The 19,453-nt window shown below is 44.4% G+C and overlaps 1 pseudogene; it reads left to right on the top strand.

Moving 5' to 3' along the window:
* The first annotated feature begins 819 nt into the window (after positions 1 to 819).
* LOC147883161 (uncharacterized) lies at positions 820 to 2,217 on the top strand (annotated as a pseudogene).
* The last annotated feature ends 17,236 nt before the right edge of the window (positions 2,218 to 19,453 follow it).

The raw sequence follows: 19,453 nt of genomic DNA, 5'->3' as shown, positions 1-19,453 counted from the left end.
GTTTGTAGAGTGACAATGTACTACTGGCGTAGTTGGATCGCTACATGCATCCATTCTATAAGTTGGGACTATTGTTTTACTTTGACTTCTAAGGCTCCTTCTCCTCCTAGACACATGCATGTTGTTCTTGATCCATCATGGCTTACCGCCATAGTGCCTCATAATCTATCTGGAGGGTATCGTTTGCGGGAGTGTTCCGTGGCCAAGGCCTTCTACATCTATTTTAGATCCTGTTCCAATTTCATGCCAATTTCTATGGATTGTAGTCTGACATTGAGCCAACCTTGCTTCCAAAGAAAGCTTCTGAGCAGGTGGAAGCTTCAAGCACTGTTGATCCCAAGTTAAGTTCCGGATGAGCTTTTGTAATTAGCACCCTATTCCCATGAATTTTTTACCATTCTAGGTACGTATGGTGGATGAGAGTGAAGCTTTACTCATATGGTCTTAGGAAGAGTTATGTTATCCTAAGAGACTTTTTCTATTTCCAAGCATATTCTCCTTGAGCAAGCGATCTCCATGAGGACCAATTTTTGTTTTGACTTAGGGAAGTCCAAAGAATGGTGTGGATAGAGAATGAGATGAGTGCTCTGTGTGGCGAGGGGGGCAATTTGTGACTCCTTGGGCCTGTTTCCCCATCTAAATGCCGGTGCGGTGGTCTTTCCAATAGCTACTTTTTTGGTTGATTTAATCTCGCATTGCGGGTGCGCCAAGCGCCACGTGCTACCAAAGAAAATTCAGCCAATCCCTCCATGTCTACTACATACCTCTAATGCATTTTCAAAGGACCGAGGGAGCTTCGTGCTGGAGCGTGTGGCTTGGATGGCCTCGGCGCCTGCCACGACGTGCCCACCAAAGGGCATCCGTGGAAAGAGGTCCCTGCGAGGAGAGAGTCCAAATCCAAATCCAACTGTCAAAGTCATGGCCACCAATAGCGCTGCTTTCCCTTCTCTTGCACCATCACAACTCACAATTATCACTGCCCGTCATCCAGCTATGGCGTCGCCTTCCATTGCTTCCAACATGCCATCACCCCCTCCTTCTCTGCTGCAGTTTGTTCCTCTCACGACCGCACAGCCCTCCTCGCGCCTCCGTCTCCAGTGACCCCTCCAACACTCTGTCCTCCTGGAAAGCCTCCTCCCCAAACTGTTGCTCTTGGAATGGTATCACCTGCGACTCCTCCTCCGGCCGTGTCACCCGCCTCGAAGTCAACCAAGCCAAGCTCGCCGGCCGCCTCGCTTCTTCCCAGCTGCAAGTCATCAGCCTCTACGAGAACAACTTCCACGGGCCCATCCCTGCCGTTCTCGGTAGCCTCAAGAAGTTGCAACAGCTCTCCCTGGCCAGCAATAATGGTTTGACGGGCTCCATTCCGGAGTCGTTCGGCCAAATGAAGAGCCTCCAGGAGCTGGATGTCTGTTAGAATAAATTGTCTGGGTCTCTCCCACAATCTATTGGAGGAATGTCCAGCTTGCAGCATATACGCATTTACAACAATCTTATCACTGGTCCGATTCCGGCCTCCTTTGGCCTTCTTTCTAACGTCTTCAACGCGGATCTGGCTTATAACCGACTCACCGGCCAAAACCCAGATTCTTTCACGCGCAATCTCACCAGTCTCTTCTTCCTCTTCCTCGATCACAACCGAATCACCGGCCTGCCCCGGGATCTCAGCAATCTGAAGAGCCTGGAGATTGTCTATCTCGATAACAACATTCTAACTTTGAGCAGTATTGCCGGTTTGGCTACTCTACCTAAACTGGGCGAGCTCCACTCTAGCTCTTGCCACTTATCGGGGGCTTTCCCTCTCTGGGTTGCCGAAATACCACAGCTAGAGGACAACTCGGACGAAGTGACACCTCTCATCGACTTGTCCCACAATGCCCTTACTGGTGCCATTCCGGTTCCGCTAGGATCGGTGGCCAATATACAATCCTTGAGCTTGAATAACAATCAGCTATCGGGGAACATCCCGAAGACGCTAGGAGATCTGACTTCACTACGGTTCCTGAGTTTGCAACAGAATAAGCTATCCGGTGGCATCCCGAGCACGTTTTCCCAGATTCAGGGTTTGGAAAGTTTTAATGTCTCCTACAATCGGCTGACGTGTGAAATTCCGCAGGAAGCACCTTTCACCACTTTCCCCGTCTCATCATATGAAGGCAATTCTGGGCTGTGTGGCTCACCTCTTACGGCCTGCAAGAGGAGATAGAAGTGCCACCCTCGATACATAAATAAAACGAGTACTGCAGATGTACCACAGCTTTGTAATGTCAACTTCTTCCAATATATATTGTTGTTAAAAAAGAACCTACGTGTTCTCAAAATTCTAAAGGTAATGCCGGGTTGATGGTGTTCTCTTGGGTTAGAATGTGGAGGCAAGATTAGGTGGTACCCTTTAAAAGGTTATTGTAGGTGTAAGTGTTAGTGTGCATTATGCATAGATGAATGCAATGGTATGTCCATTCTTTGAATTCTAAGTTGAAGTGAAAGTAGGTGTCCACCATGATTTGTAGATTTGTTGATTGTGGTGTTTTTTGAGAGGTATGTATGCTGAAGTCACCACTATGGCCTTGCTTTCAACAAGGTGGCACAATCACTAAATAGCCATTTAGAGAAAATGTAAAGTAGCTGAGATAAATATTAAAATTTTATGTAAAGTAGCTGGAATAAATATTACAATAAAATTTTTCAACAACTTATAAAAGAGAAATTAAAGGTGTAAGAAAGGGAAAGAGATTAATGCAAGTAAAGGTGAATAAATATGGCAAAGGTAAATGAGTGAAAAGTTAGGGGAAAAAAAAGATTAAAGAGGGGATGGCCATTAAATATGAGTGCAGACACGACCATTTGGCAAGAGACCTTCATTTTACATGCTTGTAATAAAGGTGGTGTCATAAAGCTAAATGCAAAAATAATTCACTATCCTTCATGTAAGGCCAAATACGTAATCCACACAAAGTCAAAAAGTCATTTAGGACCCTCACAAAAAGACAAAGGCCTAAACTTAAAACTCATTACAATGGCCTAAACTACTACTAATCCTAACACTAAACACCCAAAATGAACTAACTTCCAAACAATGAACCTGATTACAAAAGAAAAAAATCCATCTCTCCATAGACCTTTAGCAGGACCAAAAAGGGTATGCTTGATAGTGTTAAAACTAGGGTTGCTTAAGTTTAGTTTGGGATATTTTGAAAAGAGTTTTGGTGAAAGTAGCAGATTTGAAAATTGGATATGCTTCTTTACTATAAATGACTATGATTATGGACACTCTCGAGTCTTGAGCTTGTTGTCTATTGGAAATCCTCTCCATCCTCCTTGAGTCTCATTCTCCCCAAACTTGTCTTGTTGATTCTTGCATAGAGATTTCTTGCTTGCACTTTCCCTCCATTACCAATCCTCAAATCCTTGCCTACGCTCGCTGTCCATTTTCATGCATGTGGATTGCCTTTTTGCATGGCTCCCCTGAAAGCCTATCCAAGGCTAAAATATAGAGAGCTATGTCTGCCAAGTACCCTTCTCAGACAAACTTCTGCTGCACAAAAGAAGGGTTCCATGCATAGTATGGACTACCCATACAAAGCCTGACGTTGATGACCCATGAGAGTAGTTGCTCCCAATCTTCAAAGAAAAGCATAGAGTAATCCTGAAACCTAAAGAGCACTGATTGTTGAGGATTATTGCCTTTTGCACTACCATACCTACTGGGGAAGGTTCTTGTGTAACTACCCTACTTTTAGGGGTCGGTTCTTGTGTTGCTTCCTCGGGGACCTGAGCGACCTTCTCATTGAGTTGCACTATTCATGGAATCATGACACTCCATGGGCTTGGGAGCTTGTTCATCGTGATAGGCTCGAGGGTAGGTTCTTGTGGCACTACATCTAGAGTTGACACAAGTTCTTGTGTTACTACCTTCTGAACCCCAGCAAGTTGGGATCACGTATTTGGTGTCGTCGAGGTGTCGTCGAAAGTTTCTAGACTCACTGGCGGCTCGTTCACCTTGGTAGTAGGCCTAGATTTCCAAGAGCTTTGTTGCAAACCAACGCTTGTGAGGCTACTCTGCATGGAACATTAGGGAAATTTGGAGCTCATTTTGGGGCCCTCTAAGGACTTCCCTTGAGAATATTCTCTCAAAAAAGAGGGACATGGATGATATTTTGGAGATTAGCTCAAAACTTGTCAAACTTGACATTTTTAGAACCTTCTCTTTGAGGGCTTTCCAATGATATATACCATGATGCGGTGTAGAAGAAAGGAATCTTCCCTATGCTTTCCATTCCCATGTCCAAACCCCATCATGGTATATGTCATTGGAAATCCCTCAAAGGGTACCTTCTAGAAATGCCAAGTCTGACAAGTTTTGAGCTAATCTCCAAAAAATTATCCATGCCCTCCTTTTTTGAGAGAATATTCTCAAAGGAAGTCCTTAGAGGGCCCCAAAATGAGCTCCAAATTTCCCTAATGTGGTGAAATTGGCCCTTGCAATCGAGGTGATTGGCGGCGTTGAGCTCTTCTCTTTGATGAGATTGCCCATGTTGGTGTAGGCCAAGAAGGATCGAAGACCCTTCCCTTGCTTCCGTCTTCCCAAGCCGTTGACGTATGTTGAAGTGGCATTGTGCACAGCGTATGGCTTCTTGTACCTATTGTTCAGGGCATTTTCGGGTGGGGCACCTATGGTGTTGGGTGTGGGAGGTATGGGTGGGGGGGGAGCTTGTGGCATGGCCTTGCTATCACTATGATTAGAACTTCATGTTGTCTCTGTCGAGACTTCCTTGTGAGAGTCAAACCAGAAGTGTTGGGGGTTGTTGAGGACTTGGAATCACCTTTGTTAAAATTTCCTTGCCTTTTGCAAGTGGTGGTATTGCGATGGAGTTGGGATGATCTTCACAAAGAGGAATTACTGTAGTTCTGCCCCCATTCATGAGAGTTTCTATTCTAGCCCTCCAATCGATTTGGCAATTCGTGGCGTAGCACCAGGTCCTTCCCAATATCATATGTTTGTCGATCACCTCTATAGGGAGAACATAAAAAATGAATCTCTACTTCTTGACAAACAACCATTAGTTTCAAGTCCACATACCCCAATGTGCTTGAGTTTATCATTGATTGCACGAACTGAGGCCACAGTAATATTTAGGGGTACCTGCAGTGCTTCCCATACTTTGCGGGAGATGAAGTTATGGCTCGCTCTTGGATCCACAAGTGCCTGAATCTCAGCGGGTTCACCTTATAAATTTTACTGTACCACATGCATTCAAAAGGAGGGGTATTTTAATTGAATTTTTTGCAAAAATTTAACAGGATTACAATAATAGGAGGGATTTTTAAATTCAACTTTTGAAAAAATCACTTAGTTCAAAAGTAAAGAGGGGTAATTTTATTGGGGGAAAAAATTTAAATGAGGGGCTTTTTAAATACCCCTTGAATGCATGTGATACATAGGGTTTCTTAGTAGTGCACCCCCCGAGGCCTGGATGCGTAAGCTAGAGCCCTAAAATTGGACATTCAACCTAGCTAGATCTACCGTTAGTTCATTAGTCAGTTCCTAATGTTCAAGTGTTGCCTTAAATATGGCCATTTGCTTACATTGTCTAATTTTGGCATTACATGCCTTGGCTTCTTCGATGGCCTGGCGTTTCATCTGAGCTACCTCAGCCTTGAGCTCCTTCTCACTATGAATGGCTTGGATGGTCTACTGGGTGAGGGGGCTATAGTATGTTTTCAATTTGCTCCCATTGAGGTAGTTGTCCATCTCCACTCCATCCAGGGTAGCTATTCGGCATGTGCCTTGCAGAGTAACCTTCAATACGCAGTAGGGACCCATGCCCTTGTATTTAAGTTTATGTTTGGTGTTACAGACACTATAGAGGAGTGCAAGATCTCCTTCCTCGAGGTCCTTGTTTTGGAAGTTGCATTCGAATCATTTTTTGCAACATGCCTTCTCCACTTGGAGGCGATAGGCTACACACAATCATGTTTCATCTAGCCATTTGAGATAGATTAAGCACTGCACCAAGGAATTTTTTGTGAGTCTTTCCTCGACCATGATGCAAAGGTTGGCCACTACATATTCCATTGGAATAACTATAATAGTTTCAGTCACGCTGAATGGCGTGCAGTTAGGATCACTATAGTTTCATTGAGGAAATGAGTTCCTCGGTCCCTGACCAATTCTAAGGGGCACCCAAACCAAGGATAATGTCTCTGGCCCTTGTTCCTTTAGCGACTAGACTTATCGAGCCAATAAAATCTATGCCCCATTTCTCGAAGGGCCGATCAGTTAATGTTCTTGTTAGGGACATCATGTCTGCTTTATGTGGGATTGGCACTCTTTGGCATGGATCGCATCGCTTGATAAACTCTAGTGCATATCCAAAGAGAGTTGGCCACTAGAACCCTGCTTGCAACACTTAATGTGTTGTAACATCAGCCGGCAAAGTGACCGCCTGCTATCCTAAAATGGGCTTCTTCAAGCACGTCGATATATATGTGCTTGCACGTGCACCTATGCATGATGTCATCCTTGCCCATTTGGTATAGTTGGCCTGCTATGGTGCTGCGTCCTTGATGATATTGCAGGCTCTGTCTCTCTTGAGGGCCTTGTTCAGAGGCAACCCATTTGCCAGGTAGTGGCCTATTTCGACTTCCCATTCTGGAATTCTATCAATGACGAATAGGGGGGCATCTGGGAGGTCATCCTCGACTCCCTTAGAGCTTCCCATTGGGAATCCTTGAGAGGTGGTCGGGTAAGATGTGGGTCTTTCCTTTATATTACATACCACGACTTTGAACACTAGGACATGTTGATGCTCATGTAGGAGGTAGTGACTTATGATGCCACTTCCCTCCTCGCAAGGGTAATAGTTAGCATGTGCGTGATCTTGGTCGAGCTCCTCCCAATCATTGGGTAGCCACTCCATCAACACTTGATTGACTGGGGTTATATGAGGTGGGGGAAGTTGCAGACCCACTATAGGTGGTGGTAAGGGAGTTGGTTGTGCCCTATACTTCCTTGGATTGGCTAGAGAGCTCGACGGGTTCATCTCCAAAATTTTAGTGTACCACATGCATTCAAAAGGAGGGGTATTTTAATCCCAATTTTGAGAAAAATTTAACAAGGTTACAATAACATAAGGGATTTTTTAATTCACATTTAGAAAAAAATATGTTAGCTCATAAGTAAGAGGGGGAATTTCATTAGGGAAGAAATTTTAGTTGAGGGGATTTTTAATTACCCCTTGAATGCATGTGATACCTAGGATTTCTTACTAGTGTACCCCCCGAGCTAGAGGGGCACCTTGTGCATTCATTGGGTTGGGTGGGGCCGTCAGGGCTAATGGGGGTCTCGCTTGATAGATCGGTTGGGGAAGTACCTTTGGGAATCAACACTAGGAGGTGTTGTGGTTTCCCCATCTATAGCAGTGTGAACAGTAGAGTGCTTGCCTTGCCCTAAGGCGGGGGCACTCATTGGAGGGGTGATTTCCATTGCATACCCCGCACCAAACATTGTCTCTCCTTGGAAACAAGTGGGGGTTACTCACTGTTTCCTTGGAGGTTCCTGGCTTCACTACTGACCCAGCTAATTTAGAAGGTTAGAAACCAACTCGCTCATATTCAAACCCTTAGGTTCATTGTTCTCCTTCTTAGTAGGCTTCATACTAGAGAACCATACCGATTGTGATACCTCAATACAGGTGGCTACCTTGCTACAAAGTTTGAAGGAAGTGGGATTCATAACCATTAAGTGGTCATGCAACTTAAATTTGAGATTGCACATACAAAGACAATGCAAAAAAAGACACTTTATTATATTGAAAAGAGGCTGATACAAGACTGATGCCCAAAGGCAGAGTACATGAACTCTAACTATCGCCCAAGGCATATATATAAAATCCCTATGTGCCCTTGGGCTTCCTAATATGGACAATAAACTACATGTCTTTGGCGGTCACAGTGAATCTTTTCCTATAAAAGGCAGCTAGTTGGGTGTCATCCATGAGGTCTACTAGTAGGAAGGCATTAGCTGCATGCTGCATGGCAAGCAAGGCATCTCTAGAAATATTCCATGGAGCCTCCACAAATCCACTCCTATGATACCAAAACATGGGGCTATTGTGGAGGTCCTGCATGACCTTGCATACCACCCTTGCAAATCTTGCCATTGGGATGAGCAAATCGATAGATTTTTGAAACTTTCTAATCTCCCAAAGTGCCACAGTGCCCAGCTTGAACCTGTATCGCCTCACTAGAGGGCCTCTTCCTAGATGTGGAGGGCCTCTTTGCCCTGGACCTAGAGCTAGGTGCTGATTCTCTGCTCTTGACTTAGTCCTCTGCTCTATCCTTCGCTGTTGCTCTTCCTCGCGCTCCTCCTCTATGCTTTCTGAGTCATCGGCCTCTACATTATGATCCTCTTATGTCTTCCTCTATCCCTTTGTCTATGGGCCCACCCCTTTCTCCCTCTCTGACCTCCAAAATGACAATTTCTCCCTTAGACGGGGATCATCAAGGGGAGAGGGGGGGGGCTATCACTCTCTATCGATGAGTCTAGAGGCTAGTCTTATTGTGCCAGTATCCTTGGTGTCTTGATCTTGGGCCTGGCCATGGGGGATGAAGAGAGTGTGCAAGAGAAAGGGTGTAAATGTTAGGGGCAAGTGGGAGGTGGTGTGGGAGTGGAGAGCTCTTCAAACAATGAAATGAAAAGAGGTCCCATTCTTTTATATAGGGCCCAAAACCCTAATTTTTAAAAATACTTGTTTTTAATAAAAACTCTAAACAAAGTAAAATTGACACAACCTTTAAGTGCAACCTTGAGCTAAATACTTATAATTAACATGCAATAACTCAAAATTTCTCATTTGTACTGCAACTCATGGCCATTATACATTGGCTTTATTGCAAATCATATAACTAAAATTACAAAGAAATTCTAAAACTTATGCATGGGCATCCACGTTGGAAGAGTCTACATTATCATTTTCGTCTGTCCACCCATATGTGCCCTTCTCTATGATGGGTTGCACACCACCTTGCATGATTCTGTCTTGCATTTGATGAGTTGTATATTCTTCTTCGACATTCCGCATTAACATCTTGCACTGCATGGGACACTAAGGACTCTTTGACTGCTAGTGTTGCAGTTGCTCTTATTTCGATATGCGTCTACCACCATTGAACCAATTGAACTATTGGGCTTGTAGTTCTACCACCCCCATGTTGGGTCGATCTATTATATGCACAACGTGCTTACTAATGAGATATTTCCATGCCCTGCATAGGGACCACACTCCGATGCTTCCATAATTCCATGCCATGTATGGTGCATGAGCATATAAAATGTGCTACCAAATAGAAAAACAAATTAGTAAATATAGGACAATTCAATACGCAAGCTCTTTCCTCTTTCCTTGCTTTGAGCTCCCTGGTTTTGCAGGCTCTATCCTTCTTCCTCATTTCTTTAAGCGGGTTGTTCCTCCCTTCAGGTTCCTTTCCCTTGCAGTTAAGCTCAAGCTTGGCCTTCTTCAATTTAAGCTCCTTATCTTTTGCAAATTTTGCATAAATGGCAAATTGTGCTATAGCATCTATTGTTGCATCGTAGATAGCTATAGCAAGCAGGCACATTTAATCTGTCCATGACCGGGGCAATGGAAAATGACATACTCTACATACCGAGCTTGCATACACAAACACCTTAAAGCAAAAAACATGCATAGGGTGGTAGCATAGAAGCCATCAAATCATGCAGTCATCTATGATGGGGGGTATGGTATACCAGGGGCATACCATGCATTTTGGACCATATTACATAACAAGATAGCTATGATAATATTGGGTTGCCGAGGGAACCCTTGCAAAATGGATTCATGAAGCTCAGGACAAGCGGTAGAAAAAATGTCATTGCTGCTGTGGCTTTCCATCTCTGTTCCTTTGTTGTTCCTTCACTCAAGACCTGTCAGGTTTTTAAACTTAGTTTGCTCTCCTACTATCCAAGCTATAATTGGTCACATATTCTAATGTGTTAAATCAAGCCGTCTTGACATGCTTAATGATGTAATCCAATGAGATTACATCTTTGCCATCTTTGAAGACCCGTGTACCAATAGATTTCCTACACATTACATTGATGAATATGACATGTTAGTTGTATGACAATTGAGGCTAGAGGAGGTAGGCAATAGGGGCAAGGAAATCCATTTTCCTATACCCTTTAGTAGATCCCAAACAACCACCATGCTTGTTTTAGTAAATCCCAACCAATAAAGACAAAAGTAATCCCAAACAAGGAAAAATGTAAATCCCAAATAGTATACTAATCCCAAACAACCACCGCACTTGTTTTAGTGACAATGAATGTGCCTGAGGGACTTTGCATGAGGAACCATCTAATTCATAGGCTCAGATTAGCATTGAGTGGGAATCAGACTAGTGTAATAACAATGACTTTGCATGAGGGTCCATCTAATTCTCCCACTCAGATTAGCATTAAGCTGGAGTTAGATTGTAAGAACATATCAAAACGTTAGAGTTTTAGAATTTCTATTTATAATGGCCAGTGAATTATTATGATATTGGCTACAATGACCGAGAAATGCTCCCATGGAAACCATCTAATTGCACATCATGGCTAGACAATATTGTATATGACTGCCTACACTAGGCTAGGCTACCAGCAAGCTGGGTGCATGTGCTACCGCTCCTCCCCCTCATCCCATTTAATTATTATGATCTTGGCTTCGATGACCGAGAAATTATCCCATGGCAACCATCTAATTGCACATCATGGCTAGATGATGATGTATACGACTGCCTACACTAGGTTGGGGTCCTAGCAAGTTGGGTGCATGTGCCACCACTCCTCCCCCCTCATCCCATTGAATTTTTATGATCATAGCTCCGATGACAGAGAAATTCTCCCATGGAAACCATCTAATCACATGTCATGGCTAGATGATGATGAATATGACCGTCTATGCTAGGCTAAGCCACCATCAAAATCCAACGGGTGGATTGTGTGCTCTTAGTAGTGATAGGCACCCAGCGTTGCACAAACTCGCATAAGAAATGAAGGGAAAAAGAGTGGGAGGGTAGAAAGTCTAGCTATATAAAGGCCTTAAGGGCAGAGAAACAATTCACCGCATCCAAGAAAATCCCTCTCCTACCCCCTTCCATGCTCTCCTAGCCCCCTTCCACCCCTGTGATAAATTTTCTCCCACAATCTTGATGCCCCTTCTAGATAATGATGCCCAAGTCATTGGATCCATTGTTTACCTTGGCTCTGCATCTTGCAACACTCCACCAGCCATAGCCATGACCAAGGGAGTTGTAGGATGGGGAGCCAAGGGAAACGAGTATTAAGGGGGGGATTTCCGAATGGATTTCAGGTCCGTCGCATTTGATCCCGTTCTCACCTATGAATGACCTCATGTTGGAGACCCTTCTAGGCTTTCATTTTAGGGTCTCGACCTGTTCAAGTATCCAAGGTTTTTTCAACATTGTGCCCTTCTTTTGGTTAGTAAGCTCGATGGCAAACAAGCTGGTATTGGTGCTGTGTTTGGAGACCACCATGAAGAGGAGGAGACCCAGCCTATAGTGGCAGAGAACCAACTCCTACCTAAGCAAATGAGGCCTTGTCTATGCCTATCCATTTCCTTTTGACCGAAGGTGAGGATTAGAAGATGTTTGGTATCTCTTATCAAGGATTTTTTTATTGAAGCTATACTTATATGTTAATATAAAATCCTGGCAAAATTTTATCTAGCTAATTTTTTTAGTTTCACAATATTGATAGGACATATTACAATTATATTTATATATATATAATTTTGAAGTAAAAGATGACCTTAGCAAAACTGTAAATTTATTTTCATAAAAGCTTCAAATCTTGGCGAATTTTTCAAACATTTGTTTTTATTAGAAACTTTTGAGACCAATTTAAAAGTTCACTTCTTAATGAAACTAACATGAAAAAATCATCCATGTCTCTCATACCATTGTTGTTCTGTTGGGTTGGGGGTCCATGGACAAAGAAGTTGCTAGGAAGAGAGTTTGAAATGATAGACCTCGGACTGATGCATTTCTGTTTGGGGATTGAAGTTTGGCAAGAGCTAAAACAGATCTTCATCCACATCTGAAGTATGCTGGAGAGATACTGAAGGCATTTGGCATGGCTGAGTGCAAGATAGTTGGTACCTCTATGAGGATATCATTGTTGTTCCATCAGGAATTGGGAGACAACTCAACTTGGTGGAGAGCCGCTCATAATTGAGCACAACTTTCGACACTAGGGGAGGAGAACTCAACCTGGTGGTGAGCTTCAACACACTGAGAGCATCAGTGTAATAGAGCTCACCACTAGATTGAGTTCTCATTCCCACTGCCAAAGGTTATGCCTGATTATAGGGATCTCACCACCAGATTGAGTTCTCTCTCCCAGTTCCTTGAAGGGAGTTGCTATGAAGAAGATGATGTTCAATTACAAGGTGCTCGTATTGTCCCGTGCATACAAGGCACCAGGACAAAAGTGTAAGAAAGTTCTAACAAGGGCAAAAAGTGACACCAGGTTCTACCACAGTGGCGGTGTTGATAAGTGCTAAAAGTGTTTAAAGAAGTGTCACAAAGACAAAGTGCTAGAATCTTTAGATTTAATCTCTTTCTTTTGTTAAATGTTTTCTTCGGATGTAATTTCTTTTGTTTCAATTTCAATGTAATACTATTATCGCAAAAACTATCGAATGTAATTTCTTTTGTTTCAATTTCAATGTAGTACCATTATCGCAAAAACTATTGTTGTTGTTACTTTGGTAGTGAAAGTGGCTCTAAAGAACCACAAATGGCACATTTCTACCCTCTTTTACATTTTACTGCAACCGTAGGGATCGTTGCACAAGAAACTGATGAAAAAATTGTTGTTACTGTAGTGAAAATGGTTCACAAATGTCCTCATTTAGGATTTACTGCAACCAATGCAACCGGTGCAATTGTTGCACAAGCAATTGTTGCAGAAGGACTAAAATAGCTCTAAAATAGGACTACATTTTCCTTAGCTTGGAACTAAAATAGCTCGAAGAACTAGCAAAAATTATTGCACAAGGACTAGTAGGACTAAAATGGCTTCAAAATAGAAGTATATTTTCCTTGGTTTAGAACTATGATACCTCTAATAACGAATGCGTTGGTTGCAAGGAAACTATCATAAATTGCAAATGTCTATATTTTCCTTAGCTTGGAACTAAAATAGCTCCAAGAACCAGTGCGGTGGTTGAGAAATTATTGCACAAGACTAATAGGACTAAAATAGCTCCAAAATAAGACAATATTTGCCTTGGTTTAGAACTAAAATAGCTCCAAGAACTAGCATGGTGGGTGAAAATATGGACCTTAAGGGGTCCCATTTAGGGATTGTTATGCCATTATGGTCTTCATGCCAACATGGTGGTCTCTCAATGCCAACATCATCGCTTGAACCAGCATGATGGTTAGCACAAAAAAAGATTGTGTTGTGTAGTGACTCATGGTGAAGCTATGCAATGATAGGTGGCAATGCAAAAGTTGTGTGACATAGTCTAACCAACATGGTGGTCACTCCATGCCAACAACATTGCTCGAACCAGCATGGTGGTCACCACAACAAAAGATTGTGTTGCGTGGTGACAGATGGCAAAGCTGCGCAATGACCGGTGGCAAGGCAAAAGCTGTGTGATGTAGTCAGGCTAGAGACTATGGTGTGCAAAGGAGGGCATAGCAACAGTCTCGGTGCTGATGAGAGTAAATGCATGTAGTGCCATGTGTCGAGCTCCGTGCTATTGAGAATGATGAGATTGTGTCTCATTATTTTTCTAGTGCGGCAATCGTGATGCCGAAAAAACTTTTGGCAACGGTGAGAGCATGGGTCCACGCAAAATTCAAAATCTCACCCACCGCGACACCTAACGAATCCCACTTTGATTATCGATGATTAGCGCCCCATGTGTGCTAACTGCGATTGGCTACACCCAAGCAAACGTTGACCCCCAAGCTACTCCTTGTGAGAGCAATGCAACACACGAGCCTTCTGCAACTGTCACTCAAGCGGCTTTGAGATTGTTGCAATGTGTCCACAAGAGAAAGAGGGAAGGGAGAGAAGGTAGAAGAGAGGAAGAAAGGGAGATAGGAGAATAGAGGGAGAGGGAGAGGGGAAGGGAAGGGTGAAGGGGGATGGAGTGGCAAACACAAAGGCACTACAACGGAAATAAGAGAGCACCTAAAGACACACTTGAAAGAGAAGAGGGAGCTTGTATTCCAAACTTGTGCATACAACAATGAAGACCAAAGTCAACTATTTGGCCTTTTATATAAGTCACCTTTTCAACGGAGGGCCAACCCTTTCCTTATACCACTCTCTCATATTTCTCTTATTATAAAAACCACTTGGGCCCATATGGCACCAAGGCATTCTCTCAACCTCCTCTTGTCTTCAAATGGCTCTTGTGTTATCCATATACAGGATCCATATGGCTCTTGTGTTATCCTTTCCAATTTGAATGGTCCCAACGCTTACCTCTGTCTTAATCCATTTGAGGGTCAAAACCCACAGGACTAGATCGATGTTAAGACATTTGCAGCTCAAAACCCATATGGCCAGATCCATCTCTTTGCTCCATGGCTGTGGTGGTTGTTAACACCAATACAAGTAATGGCTCCTCATGAATCATTTATTGCACAAAATCAAATGATTAGTCACCTTAGAATGGATGAATAGCTATGCGCATATACATGATGTTCATAGAAGAAACATAGGTGCGAAATCCAAGAAATTATGTTGGATATGGTGAGCATAACAAAGCTTATAAATTGTATGGTCCAATCAACTAAAAGATAGCTATCTCAAGAGATCTAGTGTTTGATGAAATGTCTGAATGGAAATTATCAACTTCACAAGACATGATTGTTCCCGTAATCCAAAGTATACCTCGAGAAAAATAACTACCAAAACAAGTAGATGAGCCTACAAAATAACAAGATCTTAAGATATCCAATAGAGAAAGATAATAATTACCATGGTTGACATATGTTTAAAAAAGAAAATATAATATTAGGTTGCAAATGCCAATTTTGCTCTCATCAAAATTATATGCAAATAGAATAACCAATTTTCACGGTTGACAAAGCTAATATTAGGTTGCAAGTACCAATTTTGCTCTCATGACAATTATATGCAAACAAAATAACCAATTTTCTTTGAATATGCAAGTCCAAAGCCAAAATGGCAAATAGCAATGCAAAAATAAATGTATGCTTTGTAGAAGAACAACACTTGAAAACCATGTAAATTACTACCAAGAAAGAACCAATTATAAACAAATGGATATGTGTGTAGAGACCCAAAAGGTCCCCCCAAAAGTGGAGGGACTCCTATCCAAAAGGTCTCCTATAAAAGAGGTCCCACCAGGGAGGTACCTACAGATTGTGTAGACACCAACATGTATAAATATCTCTCAATGGAATGAAGCTCCCACTCTTTGGGGTTTAGTGTTCAAGCTCACTATTGTGTTCATGTGATTGATCTCCATTGCGTCCATGCTCTCTTACACTATTGTCTTCTAGCATGCCCTTACCCTTGCACTTTCTACCCTTGTACTCCCTCCTTCTCCTCCTCCTTCCTCCTCTTCCTCCCTCCTCTGCCTCCTCCTCCTCCTCCTCCCTCATCCTTCTCCTCCATCTCCTCCTCCCCCCTCCTCCTCCTCCTCCCCCCTCCTCCTCCTCCTTCCTCCTCCTCCTTCCATCTCCTTCTCCTTCCTCCTTCTTCCTCCCTCCTCCTCCTCCTCCTCCTCCTCCCTCCTCCTCCTCCTCCTCCTCCTCCTTCCTCCCTCCTCCTCCTCCCTTCTCCTCCTCCTCCCTCCTCCTCCCTCCCTCCTCCTCAACCCTTACCCCTCGAATCTGCGAAGGAGACTAGCTCTCCACTCCTCAACCTTGGACTCCTCCTAAACTGTGAAACCCCCTCTAAACCCTGGAACTCCTAGTTAGCTTTCTCAACCCTGTCCCCCTTTCGAACCCTGAAATCCCATTCTAAACCCTTGAACTCTTGTGGAGGCGAGAGCCTCCATCAATCTTTATAATCAAGTCTCTTTCTCATTCATGTGTGCATGAGATCTGCTTTCCATGCTTTAACCTATGCTACACTTGTGAACACCTATGCTACAACAAACAACGACATGACTGTAGGTGACCAACACCCTCAGAACCTGAACTTGGGTAAAACATTTGGTGTCATTGTCGAGGAGGTTAGTGGCAGAAGCAAAAGCAGAGCACGTGCTTGCATGTGTCAAAAAGAACCCCCTTCAAAAAACCATTCAAGATACATCCCTCAAGGCAAAGGAGTGAAAAAATGCTTCCAAATGATGCAAAAGGATAATGTTGACTTACAAAATCACATTATTACACTAAACACCCAAAATTAACCCTTAATCCCACCACATCCTATAAAAGCAACACCAACCCCCCTCACTTCTTTCCCCACACTTTTGCTAGCCACTTCCTTCTCCAAATTCCGTTAAGCCTCCATATTTTTCGTCTATCTCTATTTTCCATCCTACAACTTTCGTCCACCATTTCCACCACCACTTTTTCTGTCAACCCCCCTCCACCACCACTTTCTCTGTCACCCCCCTTCCATCTCCATCTCCACCTCCCATCATCTTCCTCCCCACCACCTCCACTTTTTCCATCTATCCCCCATCTCTCCCACTCAAGGTAACCATCCTTTTCCCCTCCACCATCTCTCTACCTCTCTCTACACCCCATCTCCCCTTTTCCCCCTCCACCTCCACACCCCATCTCCATCCTCCACTCCACTATCTCTCTATCTCTCTCTAACCCCCATCTTTTCCCACCCCCACCATCTCTCTACCTCTCTCTCTAAAAAACCCCATCACCCTCCACTCCTCTATCTCTCTATCTCTCTCTAAAAACCCCCATCACCCTCCACTCCACTATCTCTCTACCTCTCTCTACACCCCCATCTCCCCTTTTCTCCCTCCATCTCCCCTTTCCCCCACCTCCACCTCCCACCTTCCCCTCCCCCACCTCCACCCCCCCACCTCCACCTCCACCTCTACCCCCCATATCCTCCACACCCCATCTCCACACCCTCCCTCCTCCCGCCACCCTCTCCACCCCCCCCTTTCCTCCTCCTGCCAACCCCCCCCCCTCTCCACCTCCACCCTCTCTTCACCTCCTCCCCCCCCCCTCTCCACCTCCTCCCCCACCCCCTCTCCACCTCCACCCCCTCTTCCCCCCCCCCTACCCCCTCTCCAACTCCAACCCCCCACCTCCACCCCCACCCCCACCCCCTCTTCCTCCCCCACCTCCACCTCCACCCCCCCTTTTTTTTCTTCTCTCTCTTTTCCTTCCCCCCCCTTCCCTCTTCTCTCTCTCTCTCTCTCTCTCTCTCTCTCTCCCCTCTTTCTCCCCCACCCCCCTCCTCTCTCTCTCTCTCTCTCTCTCTCTCTCTCTCTCTCTCTCTCTCTCTCTCTCCCACCCCACCCCCACTCTCTCTCTCTCTCTCTCTCTCTCTCTCTCTCTCTCTCTCTCTCTCTCTCTCTCTCTCTGCCCCCCTCTCGCGGCCCACTCCTCTCCATACAAATAACAAAGGGCTTATTAAGCCCTTGCCTTAAGGTAAGGCAAGGCAAGGCCGGCCCAACGGTAGTGCGAACAGTGCTAGCCAGCAGTGCCCACTCACCACAGCGATGGTGCCACCAACCGCCAGCATCGGAGTGCTAGCCCCACAAGCGTCGCCTTGCACCTCCTACTGCGCCTCGTAGCACCGCCACATTCCACCTCCTACCCTTGCCCCGCCTCCTACTTCGCCTCCTCTACCTCCTCACCACACTCCCCTTCCCCATGGTTACCACACCCCCCCCTCTATCCCCCCACTCAGCCGACCGACCGGCGGTAGTCGCCACCCCCTGTCAAAAAATAAAAATTAAAATTAAAATTGATTAATTAATTTAAAAAAACCCTAATCTAGCCCTAGACTACCCTAGGTTAGGCTCTAATCCTAGGTTAGGTTAGGCTAATTTTACTAAAGCTAGGTTAAGATATTCGATTAGGTTAGCATTGAGTTAGGTTAAAATTAACTCTAGCCCAGTTGGTATACTAACTACAATTAGTTAGAATCAAAAGTAGGTTAGGTTAGTTGTTGTTTGGTTAGGTCAATTGGATTGAACCAGTTAGGTCAACTGAGCTGGGTCAGTTACTCCCCCTTAGTTCTACTTTAAGTTCATTCACACCAAACTTTTGACCAAGGGAACCTCCCCCACAAAAAAGCTGGACCATTTTTACAGCTACTTCAACCCTCCTTCAACCCCTCGTAAGTCACCCGTTTTGGACCCGAATTGGACCCAGATTGAACCACAAATTCACACATGGAACCATTGAACTATAGAAACTTTTTCTAGCCAATTCCACACCATTTAGGCACCCATAGCACATGTCTATTTGCACCTCCGTGTGGACCCATTTTTGTACTATTTTGCCCATAAGATTCCACTGTGACTTTTGATTAACAATCTGTCTACACCGACACATTTTCCCACTCATGTGAAACAATTCTAGGCACATTTTCAACACGACGGTTCCTACAACACTAATGCATCTCTAAACCCCCCTAACAATTTTTACTCCTTTTTTGGGAGCCGATATCATGGCCATTTCAAGACCAAATCGCACCCAATTAATGCATCAATGCTCCACTCTCACATAACTACACGGGAACCAACTAACTCTACTTATAAGCCCCCCATATGAGGAGAAGGCACTTGAGTAGCTCGGTTATCCGGTAGGTCCTAGTTTGGACACCAGATGGGGGCCATGTGTGGCCTATTGGCACATTGCCAACTAGGCTACATGCAAGTGTGAGAAGGCATCCCATGACTGATTGCATTGAGGGTAGATGGAGCATTTCCAGGGGCAGCCCACTCTCGAGCTGTGGGACCCATTTGGAGCCCTGGATGATCCCGGATGGCTCTATGCCAAATGGTAACCGTAGGTTAGTTGCTCTATTCTGCGCCATGGTTCTAACGTGTGGTCGGTGGCCTATTTCAGGACCGACCTCCAATCGGTCGTTTTGGGTGGATTGGGTCGATCACCCTATTGGGTCTAACCGACTATGACTAGTGGCTATATAAGAGCAAGCCCGTGAAGCCCATAATCATCATTGGCTATAGCAACCCTGATTCCTTAGCATCTAGCCTCCGTCCTCTACTGTTTCCAGCATGCCATCAAAGCTTCTCACACAGGAGTGCACAGCTGGGAGGCAGTGCCGTCTATTGTATCAGTTTTATAGTAATCAAAATTTTGATTCTCCATACTATCTGCTTTTCTCTCTTGCATACGAGATCCTATTATCTGTTGAGCACGGACGTTGTATTGTTTTCTTACATGGTATCAGAGCTTGGGCCCTAGCAAGAAGATTTGGTAG

Source organism: Dipteris shenzhenensis, chromosome 28 (genome assembly GCF_047967505.1).
Source record: "Dipteris shenzhenensis isolate YYH24624 ecotype China chromosome 28, Dip_SZ_1.0, whole genome shotgun sequence".
Classification (NCBI taxonomy): Eukaryota; Viridiplantae; Streptophyta; class Polypodiopsida; order Gleicheniales; family Dipteridaceae; genus Dipteris; species Dipteris shenzhenensis.
This window is presented reverse-complemented; position numbering and strand designations above follow the sequence as displayed.